Below are 10,028 nucleotides of genomic sequence, written 5' to 3'. Positions count from 1 at the left end.
ACTTTTAAAGTTTGACTGAATGTATTATTTTTATTATAATATTGCTACAAACCTATGGGGACCAAGGACTGGGATGCAGTGGTTTCCTTGCGAATGACTCCATAGCTTCATATATTTAAATTCTTAGTCAATAGAGACTAACATTATTTGAGAAGGATTAGAAGGATTAGGAGGTGTGCCCTTCTTGGACTCCATGTAGCCCTGTTGGAGTAGCTATTTCACTGGTTGGACTTTGAGGTTTCGAAAGCTTGCATCATACCTAGAATGCTTCATTCTCCCTCTCTCTGCACCAGACTGACTCTCTCAGCTACTGCTGCAGTTCTAATTGGATACCACCGTGCTCCCTGCAGTGATGATAATTACTAGTCCTCTGAGACTCTAAACCAGCCCCCAATTAAATGCTTTCTTTTCGAAGAGTTGCCTTGGTCATGGGTCTCTTCACAGTGATTGTACAGTGACTAAGGCAGTGATATCTGCAACTCTGTTTTGGTGTATTTCTACCAAAAAATACCCATAGCACCATGATTCAAACATCAGTACATTTCTATTGACTTCACACTTTCACTCTGTCATTTTTTTTGTTTACCATGAGTATGCTCATACCTTCACAGATACCATTCACATAGTTGTGTTTTATAAAAGAGAAATGATTCCTTTTATAGGAAGCTCATCTTAAGTGAAAGAAGGGCAGGTGTGAGTTTCATCATTTTCTTTTTACCACCTCTCTTTTTTGAGAATGAACAAATCAATTCTCAATTCAGTTCTTTCTGCACATTGTTGACAAATGCTTGGTAAAATATTTGCTGAAAAGCAAACAAAACATACATACACTGTGCTTGTCATTTGCTGTGTTTAAACATCCTTGAGAGGTTTGCTTTCCTATTCTCTAAATAATACTATTGTATTTTAAACATAGCCAGTTCAGTGAAACAAAATTATCCCGTTTAATAAATTCCTTTGCTTTCTTCACTGTGTAATTTCTTTTTCTTTAGACAAGTAATACATGTTTGGCTGTGTTTCTCTTCTGGGCTGGGACTTTCCAATTAAAATGATTCCTTGGCTAGCATACTAACAAACCCATACTGAGAACTCAGTTCAGATTCAGTCTTAGATAACTTTTGTTTAAGTATTGATTCTTCTTAAAACGATATTACCTTGGTACATTATGTAAAGTACTGTGCTATCCATTCTGTTCTTTAAATTTTATTTTATTCCTTATGGGAATGATGTCCATGAAGAATAAACTATTCTTACATACTCGTGTGTGTGTGTGTGTGTGTGTGTGTGTGTGTGTGTGTGTGTGTCTGCCTATGTGTTCATATGCTTGCATGGGTATATGTACATATTCCTATGGGATGTATTCATATTTTCATGTGTGCCTGCAGGCAAAAAATTAAAGAAGTGATCTTACACATCATCCTCTTTCACATTCTGTCTTAGTCCATTAAGACTGAGCCTCTCACTGATGTTGGCCACATTTTACATCTAGGCTGCTGTGCAGCAAGTCCTAGTGATGCTCTTGTCTCCACCTTCTCCAGTACTGTACAGTACAGAAGAAGGGAAGGAATTCTTACCCAGTTTCTCAGACCAAACTGTAAGCAAACAGTGTAAAATGTAATCTGTCTTATTAATCTATACCATCTTCCCCTTTCTGTAGTAGTCAGGATTTTCTAGGGTGACGTATAGGCTGTAGTCCAGCTAGTTGAACATTGCCTGTTTCCTACCATTATTCTGGTCTTAAATGCTCTTCAGTCAACTTTGGCATTCCAAAAACTTAGATTCTAACACCAGTAAAGGCGTGCTTCATCCAAAGGAGAGATAAACTTCATTACTATTATTATCATTACTATTATTACTATTATTACTATTATTTATGCTCCTTAGTTATGCAGAAGTCCAGTCTCCAATAGTAGTACATATACTTAGTATTTAAAGGATACAGTCTACAGTCATCATGTTTTTCATAGGAATTAGTACTGCGTATAGGTAAAAATGTATGGAGCTGTAAAAGAAAAAAAAAAGATTTCCTATAAAATTCGTACTTTTAGAAATTACCCAAAGTGTCACTGAATTATTATAGCTAACTATATTCTAAGATTTTTTCCCTTTGTTTTATTGGATATTTTTATTTACATTTCAAATGTTATTGCCTTCCCTTGTTTCCTGTCGATAAGCCTCCTATCCCATCCTCTTCCCCTTCTTCTATGAGGGTGTTACCCGTACCCAACCACTCCCTCTTCCCGCCTCCCTACCCTGACATTCCCCTACACTGGGAGTTCCAGCCTTGGCAGGACTAAGGGCTTCACCTCCCATTGATGCCCAACAAGGCCATCCTCTGCTACATATGCAGCTGGAGCCATGAGTCTGTCCATGTGAGATCTTTGGGTAGTGGTTTAGACCCTGGAAGCTCTGGTTGACTGGTATTGTTGTTTTTATGGAGTTACAAACCCCTTCAGCTCCTTCAATCCTCTCTCTAACTCCTCCCAACAGGGACCCCATTCTCAATTCCATGGTTCCTTGCTAGTGTTTGCCTCTCAGGAGACAGCTATATCAGGTTCCTGTCAGCATGCACTTCTTGGCTTCATTACTATTGTCTATGGGCTGGATCCCCAGGTGGGGCAGGCTCTGAATGTCCATTCCTTTGGTCTCTGTTCCAAACTTTTCTCTATATCCCCTCCTATGAATATTGTTGTTCCCCCTTTTAAGAACTGAAGCATTCTCTCTTTGCTCATCATTCTTCTTGAGCTTCATGAGGTCTGTGGATTGTATCTGGGGTAATTAGAGATTTGGGGCTAATATCCACTTATCAGTGAGTGCATACCATGTATGTTTTTTTGTTATTGGGTTACCTCACTCAGGATGATATTTTCTAATTCCACCCATTACCTATGAATTTCATGATGTCATTGTTTTTGATAGCTGAGTAGTACTCCATTGTATAGATGTAGCACATTTTCTGTATCCATTCCTCTGTTGAAGGGCATCTGGGTTCTTTCCAGCTTCTGGCTATTATAAATAAGGCTGCTATGAACATAGTAGAGCATAAATTCTCTTGTGTGAGTGATTGGAAGCAGATAAAATGTGAACACATTTTTTTCTTCTCTTGTCCCTGGCATTTTATGTAGGCTTCCACCAGAAGATGTGGGCCCAGACTTATAAGAGGTCTCCTCACCATAAATGATTCAATCAGGAAAATCCTTCCTAGATATTCCCATATGCTTGGGATTTAATGTATTGCAGTTGTAAGTCAAGTTGATGAGCAATGTTAGACATCACATCTTTCACAAACACCTATCAGAGTACTTTTCTTAAATATAAAAACTTGAAGTTACAAATTTGTATCATTATTTCCAAGCCTCCACAACAAAATTAATGCCATCAATGTTTTTAATGGCCCCAAAATTTATGTATCTATCACCTTCTTGTGTGCAAACTTGTGTGTGCCTTCTATTTGGAACAGTCAGATTGACCTTTGTCAATTACAGACATAAAAATCATTCAGTGTAAAACACCAAGGAAGAGAACCAAAAGAACATAAGTATATTTTCTGGCTTTTATTATGAGTTAGAGATTTTACAACAAAGAGAAACCCCATCACACTGAAGAGATAAATAGCTGACCCTCAGTCCAGGAAGCCAGAAGCCTTTGCATTTCCTTATGGATGCTCAAGGTCTGGAAGCTTCCTGGAAAATTCATGGTATTGGGACATTACTGAAAATCCAAAGATTAGCATCAGTGGATGGAAGCGGTGATATACTTCCATCAGATCTTTTTTCTTATTGGATATTTTTATTTACATTTCAAATATTATTCCCTTTCCTGGTTTCCTGGCCATGAGCCCCCCATCCCCCTCCCCTTCTAAATATATGGAATGCTTCAGGAATTTGGGTGTCATCCTTATGCAGGGGCCATGCTAATCTTCTCTGTACTGTTCCAATTTTAGTTATATGTGCTGCTGAAGTGAGCACCTAACACCAGATCTTTTTTTTTTTTTTAAACTTTTTTTTTATTAACTTGAGTATTTCTTATTTACATTTTGAGTGTTATTCCCTTTCCCGGTTTCCGGGCAATCATCCCCTAATCCCTCCCTCCTCTTCTTTATGGGGTGTTCCTCCCCATCCTCCCCCATTGCCGCCTCCCCAACAATCACGTTCACTGGGGTTCAGTCTTGGCAGGACCAAGGGCTTCCCCTTCCACTGGTGCTCTTACTAGAATATTCATTGCTACCTATGAGGTCAGATCCAGGGTCAGTCCATGTATAGACTTTGGGTAGTGGCTTAGTCCCTGGAAGCTCTGGTTGTTTGGCATTGTTGTACATATGGGGTCTCGGGCTCCTTCAAGCTCTTCCAGTTCTTTCTCTGATTCCTTCAATGGGGGTCCCGTTCTCAGTCAGATCTTAAGGGGCTTACAAGAATGTCAGCACTTCCTTCTTTCAGCCAACTATATTCATTCTGCTCCTAGCCAGTTAGCAGGTGTCAACTGTACTGAGGAAGGTACGCCTAATCTTAGCCACTGCTGTCCTACCTGTCAGCCTCTCTTAGATGTCCCTAAAGACACACAGGTACATTTAACTGGACCTACAAATGGCTTAAACTAGTCATTAGCTGAACCTAAGACCCACAATTACACATTCCATACTGGCACCATGCCCGAACATAGAATTAAAACTTCTTGCTTTCATCTGGAGTTAGTGTCTGTTGTAACTCTCCCTGAATCTGTTAAAGTCAAGGTGTTTAGATTCCTTCCTTCTTTATCAAATACTTGGGTGGGTTTTTTTTCTTTTTCTTTTTTTTTTTGGACTAGAATCTTGGTAATTACACATGGACAATAAATTCATTTTCTTCTCTTTGTTCCTAATACTTGGGTCCAGTATCTTTTCAATCAATATATACTGAAGCAAATTAATTTGTTGTATAATTAATATAGGAGAACAGTCAAAATAGCTGAGAACCAAGGAAACCATGAACTCCTGAATGGTTCATATGTTTATGGAATAGGCCAACCACTTAAGCCTTGGGGCCATGAGAAATTGTAGAGCAATTCTGAACTAAACAAACATCCAGGAAGGGAAGTAGATGTTTGGAATTTCACTTGATTCATTCATACCAATAGTTCTTTGAATAAGAACTACACCCTTTTGAAAAGAAAAGAAAAAAAGCTAGAAATTTAAATAAGTTGACTAGCCTTTATTCAGACCTGACTTTATTTAGAAATGCAATATAATTTAGATACATCATGGAGTTTGTTTTGTCTCCATTTCTAAATGTTCCTCATTGACTGGTAAAGATAATGGGGGATTTTCTTATACTTTTGTTCCTGACACTCCAAGGGGACAAGTGCACATAGTTTGGTGTTAATAAGTTTGAGTAGCAGATACAGGGCTGTGTTCCATCTTTATTACTATAAAATAATGATTAGAAACAAATTAAAAGTAATTGCAATGAAAAGCAAAACATTTCTTTAAAGAATATTAGTGACAATTAGTAAATAGCACCTCTGGGAGCCTTTAGCAATTAGCATTAACAAAAACAGCACGCTGAAATGGACAGGTCCAGGAGAGCTCAACACTACAGCTAATATTTATAGGAAAACATGTAGTTTTGTTTCCTTATCTTATGTTCTCAGCCCAAGGATCACATTATCCAACCTTTCTCAAACGACAATGCAGTTGAACAGTCCTGTTGGGTTCCCCAATAAGAGGGTTATGTGACCCAATAAATTTGAGAAGACATGCATAATATTTCCCCTGCTTGAGAATATAAAGTCAATTGCATGCTCTCAGAAAAAAACATGAAGTTAATTATTAGAGCAGCCTGCAAAATAGAGGTAACTTGGCTACATTTTCCTTCATTTTTTTTAATTATTCTTTAAAAATTTCATACATGTGCATAATGCATTTTATCATAAACTTCCTCTCACTCCCTCACTCCACTTCTCCTGGAACCTGTTCACAATATCTCCCCTTTCCAACATCATGTCTTCTTTTGCAACATGTTTTTGCTTCATTTTGAGAACCTCATAAATGAGTAGTATATTACTCTTTTCCCACCCAATTTATCCCTATGTCAATCCCAAATACATGTTTTGCTTTCATTAATTCCTATTGCTACATTAAATTATATATAAGTATCACAAACTTTTGAGAAATTAAATATAAATTTTAAAGAAATAAATTATACACAAATTATATATACATATATATTTGTGAGTTTGTATGTGCATACATGTACATGTATGTACAAGTATGCATAAAAATATATATGCATGTGTACATATATATGCATATATTTAGCACTGCTCATGTTTATATGTATCCAGTAAAGACCACTTGAGACAGGTACTTTCTTATTGCTGATGTCTAATAAATGTCAAAGGGATAGATCTTATCTTTGGCCTTTCAAAATCACTATCAGTTGAGATCTTGTTGGCCATAGCCACTCTTCATAATACTTATTCTTAAATCCATTAGGTCTACCTCATGAAATGATTTATTGGTAGTCCATTACAGGCTTCTAATGCCCCAATTTCACTTAGAAGAATATAGATCTACAGTTTTAATCCATTCCTTTACATAAAATGAATTGAATGTATTTCATATTGTCTGTTCTGCACTCTATCTGTAGGAAATCCAGGTAGACTTGGCAGAAACCTGTTCCTGAAAGGAGCTAGAGTTTCTAATTGACAACTACCAATAACTGATTTGTTAACGACAAGTATCAACTGACCTAACCCATGGTGAGGATGAGGAAACTTTAAAGTTAGAGTCTGCACATGGTATGCACTCATTGATATGTGGTTTTACTTTTTTAGGAAATAAAGTTTTAAACCTACTTATAAACTTGGTAAAACTCAACAGCTAGAAGAAAAATTCTTTAAATTTCAATTATGGCTTTGAGCTTTTCTAGCTCCAAACCCATGATCCTATCATATTTATAATCTAAATCTAATTTCCTCACGCCCCTTCCAGCCGTCATCTATCATGATGTAAAAAGCAGCCCTTTTGCATGTTTATTACTTCCAAAGTCTCTGTCCTCAGACATTCTCGTCTCTTTGCTGTTCATCACATGGTGAAGCACTCTTCTTTTCCCATGTTTATTCCTAGCTTGCTCTCTACTCTAAACTCTCTTTTTTCTTATATTCAAAGAGATCACTACCCTCAACGTCCTTCTGTACCAAATGTCTTGTTCCTGAGCCTTTCCTGAGTAGTTTCATAAATTAAATAATTTATGCTTTAGCACTTCCTGCTCTTCTGTGCCTCACTTTTCTTACCAGCAGTTATCAATTCGGTAAACATTAAATATTCACCTGCCTATTTGTTCTTGTTTATCTCACTTGCTTAGCACCTGCAGTGTGAGCTCCACACAAGGGATATCCTATTACTATTCTCAAAGCTATACCCATGCTTATGCCTGGTATGCAATAGGTACTCATTGTATATTTGCTGAGTAAATGAAATACTGAATGCTAGGTATGCATAAAACATAAGATGAAGCATTAAGGAGCTAAGCTATGAGAAAGATATAGGCTTATTGATCTTTGTAATAATGCGTCACTGGCTAATAGCACAAGGAAGACATCATGGACGGCATTGAATTCCTCTTGAAAGATTGGTGGGGTATCTATGTGTTGAGCTATTTTGGAATGTAAAACACAGAATAAAAAAAGTTCCAGGGGTGGAAAAGATATTGAGGGAAAAGATTTCTATCTAAACCAAGACATAATGTGGTTATAAAGGATAAGAAGGAGATAGAATTCATTGGGAGAAAAAAAAAGGCCTTCATATCTTTTAAGTAAATATTTACAAATGTTGTATTTCTCTTTTTAAATTCAACCGCAGGCATTCCCTGTGTTCCTTAAATGTATCATTTCAGAAGCTCTTAGCAGGTTTATTTATTTTAATCTAAATTGTATTTTATGTGTATCAATATATATATATATATATGATTGTATATATAAATTTGTATATGTTGTATCTCCTGTTCTGTACTAAGAACTTCCAATAATAAATATTTCCCGATTGATAGACAGTTTTCCTTAAGATCAGTCTTTTTACTTGAGACAGATCTAATGAAATTTCTGCTATAGATAAACAGGTGAAAATGCTCTCCTAGAATGTTGAAAGAGTGCTTGAACTAAATTGTGCTTTGGGATTCTTTCATGTTGCTTGGAGTTTCCAAACAGGAAAAGGAAACCCAAATAAAATGTTTGAACTTGAAAGTCACAGGCCAACTCATAATTTAGAAAGACTTATCTCACATCCTAGACTTTATTACAGCATGGAGATTTCAGAGCAAAGCAATGTAGGAGACAAATCCAAAAGGAATCTCCACCTAGTTAAGAGTTAGTGAGTATCTGAAGTGAAGGGAGACAAATGAAGACAGAAATAGGAGATCAAAGGCAGGCTGGGATCTACTTGTGGGCTGTGATCTTAGCAGCCCATCTGCTTAGGGACTGTCTCAGTGTTGAGGTGTAAGAGACTTAGGATGGTGGTGGCATGGCCTGAAAGAAGAGAGTAGGAGTTTTAAAGTACAACAAACTTTGATGTTCAATCACATGAGCTGAGGCGACTTCTTGATCAGGGTGGAACTGTTAAAATGAAAACTAAAACATGTTTGCATTTGAGAAGTTGGTTCAAGCTAGACATAGATATTTTAGTTTTGCCTGTAAATTATTAGTGATTTAAGGATTTGTTGATTATACAATTTGTCATTTTATGATAGATTAGAATGGAGTGTGAAATAAAAAATTGCAATCAGCTTTTGAATCAGGATAGATATGATGGGCCAGTAGAAATGACTAATGGCAATGTAAGTAGAAACAGGAAAATTAGTCAGGAGAAGAGGAGAGTGAAAAATTAGCAGAATCAGGGTGAGTGAACATGAACATACAATAAAGAATCACTCTTGGAAAGAGTTTAATGATTTCATGTTTGTAGACAATTCTTCAAGGTTTAAGTTCGAGGCTTTACTGGTTACTGTGTATAACTGACCAGTTGGTATGTCAATCCATGTCTGTCATCCTTTTAGTTTGTGCCCCATCTTTGAATTAAAAGGTTTGCCACACAGTATGTCTGTCTCTGGAAACTTCTATCTACTAAGCAGACATGTAAGTAAGAGAAAATAAAGACATATCGAAACAGATATGTAAGTAAGAAAATATAAAGATGCATTGTTCAGAAGAGTAGAGAAGTACCTGTATGTTTCCTCATGAACATCGACCCCTGCAAGACAGTGAGAAAATTTACGAGGGAAGTTTTAATAAGAGAATCTGTGTTCTCTGCTTATCCCATGCAGAGATGTGTGAGGATATTTGTAGGAAAACGTTAAAAGCTTTGTTTTGATTCATCTTTTTTTCTGAGAGGGACATCACTGCAAACAGTTACTCACGTACAGACCTTAACATTTTATGTATGGAGCTTCAGCGTATTGTGGAAATGTAGCATGGCTGACTCTGGAATAAAATGGAGCTTGATCAGAGAGCAAGAAATCCATCAGAACACATCAACTATCCTAAAGAGTTGCAATGTTATGCTTCAGTTGGAGGGCGGGACTTAGTCAGAAAAGCAGCATCATTTCATCTCTACTTTAGAAAATTCTCCAGTCTCACTATACTCAATGAATGACACTGGTGGGGAGACCAGCAAGATCATGACATGATGGAGAAGGATGTTTCGATAAATCAGGATCTGCAAAATATGACTGGCAAAGTCTCAATGGTTTTGGCAATGAAATGGAGACATGGGGTTTAAACATGGGTTGGACTGCAAATTTGGTAACTGTTATTTTAAAAGGTAGAAAGCAGTAACAAGCACTGAATTAAATGAAAACAATTAGGAACATGGAGCTGACACTACAAGACAGGGAGAATGGGAGCAGAACAGACATAACTTTGAGAGGAAATGTGAAGTGGTCCCTGTGGGGGTGTGCAGTTTACATTGTGCACAGTCACCTGTAGGCTGGTGCCCTATATACTAAAGGGCCATGGTATTAACAAAAAGATGCAAGCCACAGATGAGGAATCATTCTAAT

At 37.0% G+C, this 10,028-nt stretch overlaps 1 non-coding gene across 1 annotated transcript; it reads right to left on the bottom strand.

Moving 5' to 3' along the window:
* Window positions 1-3,860: 3,860 nt before the first annotated feature.
* Window positions 3,861-3,968, bottom strand: LOC116914173. Its single transcript, XR_004389717.1, has one exon. It is a non-coding gene; the product is annotated as a U6 spliceosomal RNA (small nuclear RNA).
* Between the last annotated feature and the right edge of the window lie 6,060 nt (window positions 3,969-10,028).

This window comes from Rattus rattus, chromosome 12, assembly GCF_011064425.1.
Source record: "Rattus rattus isolate New Zealand chromosome 12, Rrattus_CSIRO_v1, whole genome shotgun sequence".
Classification (NCBI taxonomy): domain Eukaryota; kingdom Metazoa; phylum Chordata; class Mammalia; order Rodentia; family Muridae; genus Rattus; species Rattus rattus.
The sequence above is the reverse complement of the archived record's forward strand: the minus strand, read 5'-3'. Positions and strand labels throughout refer to the sequence as shown.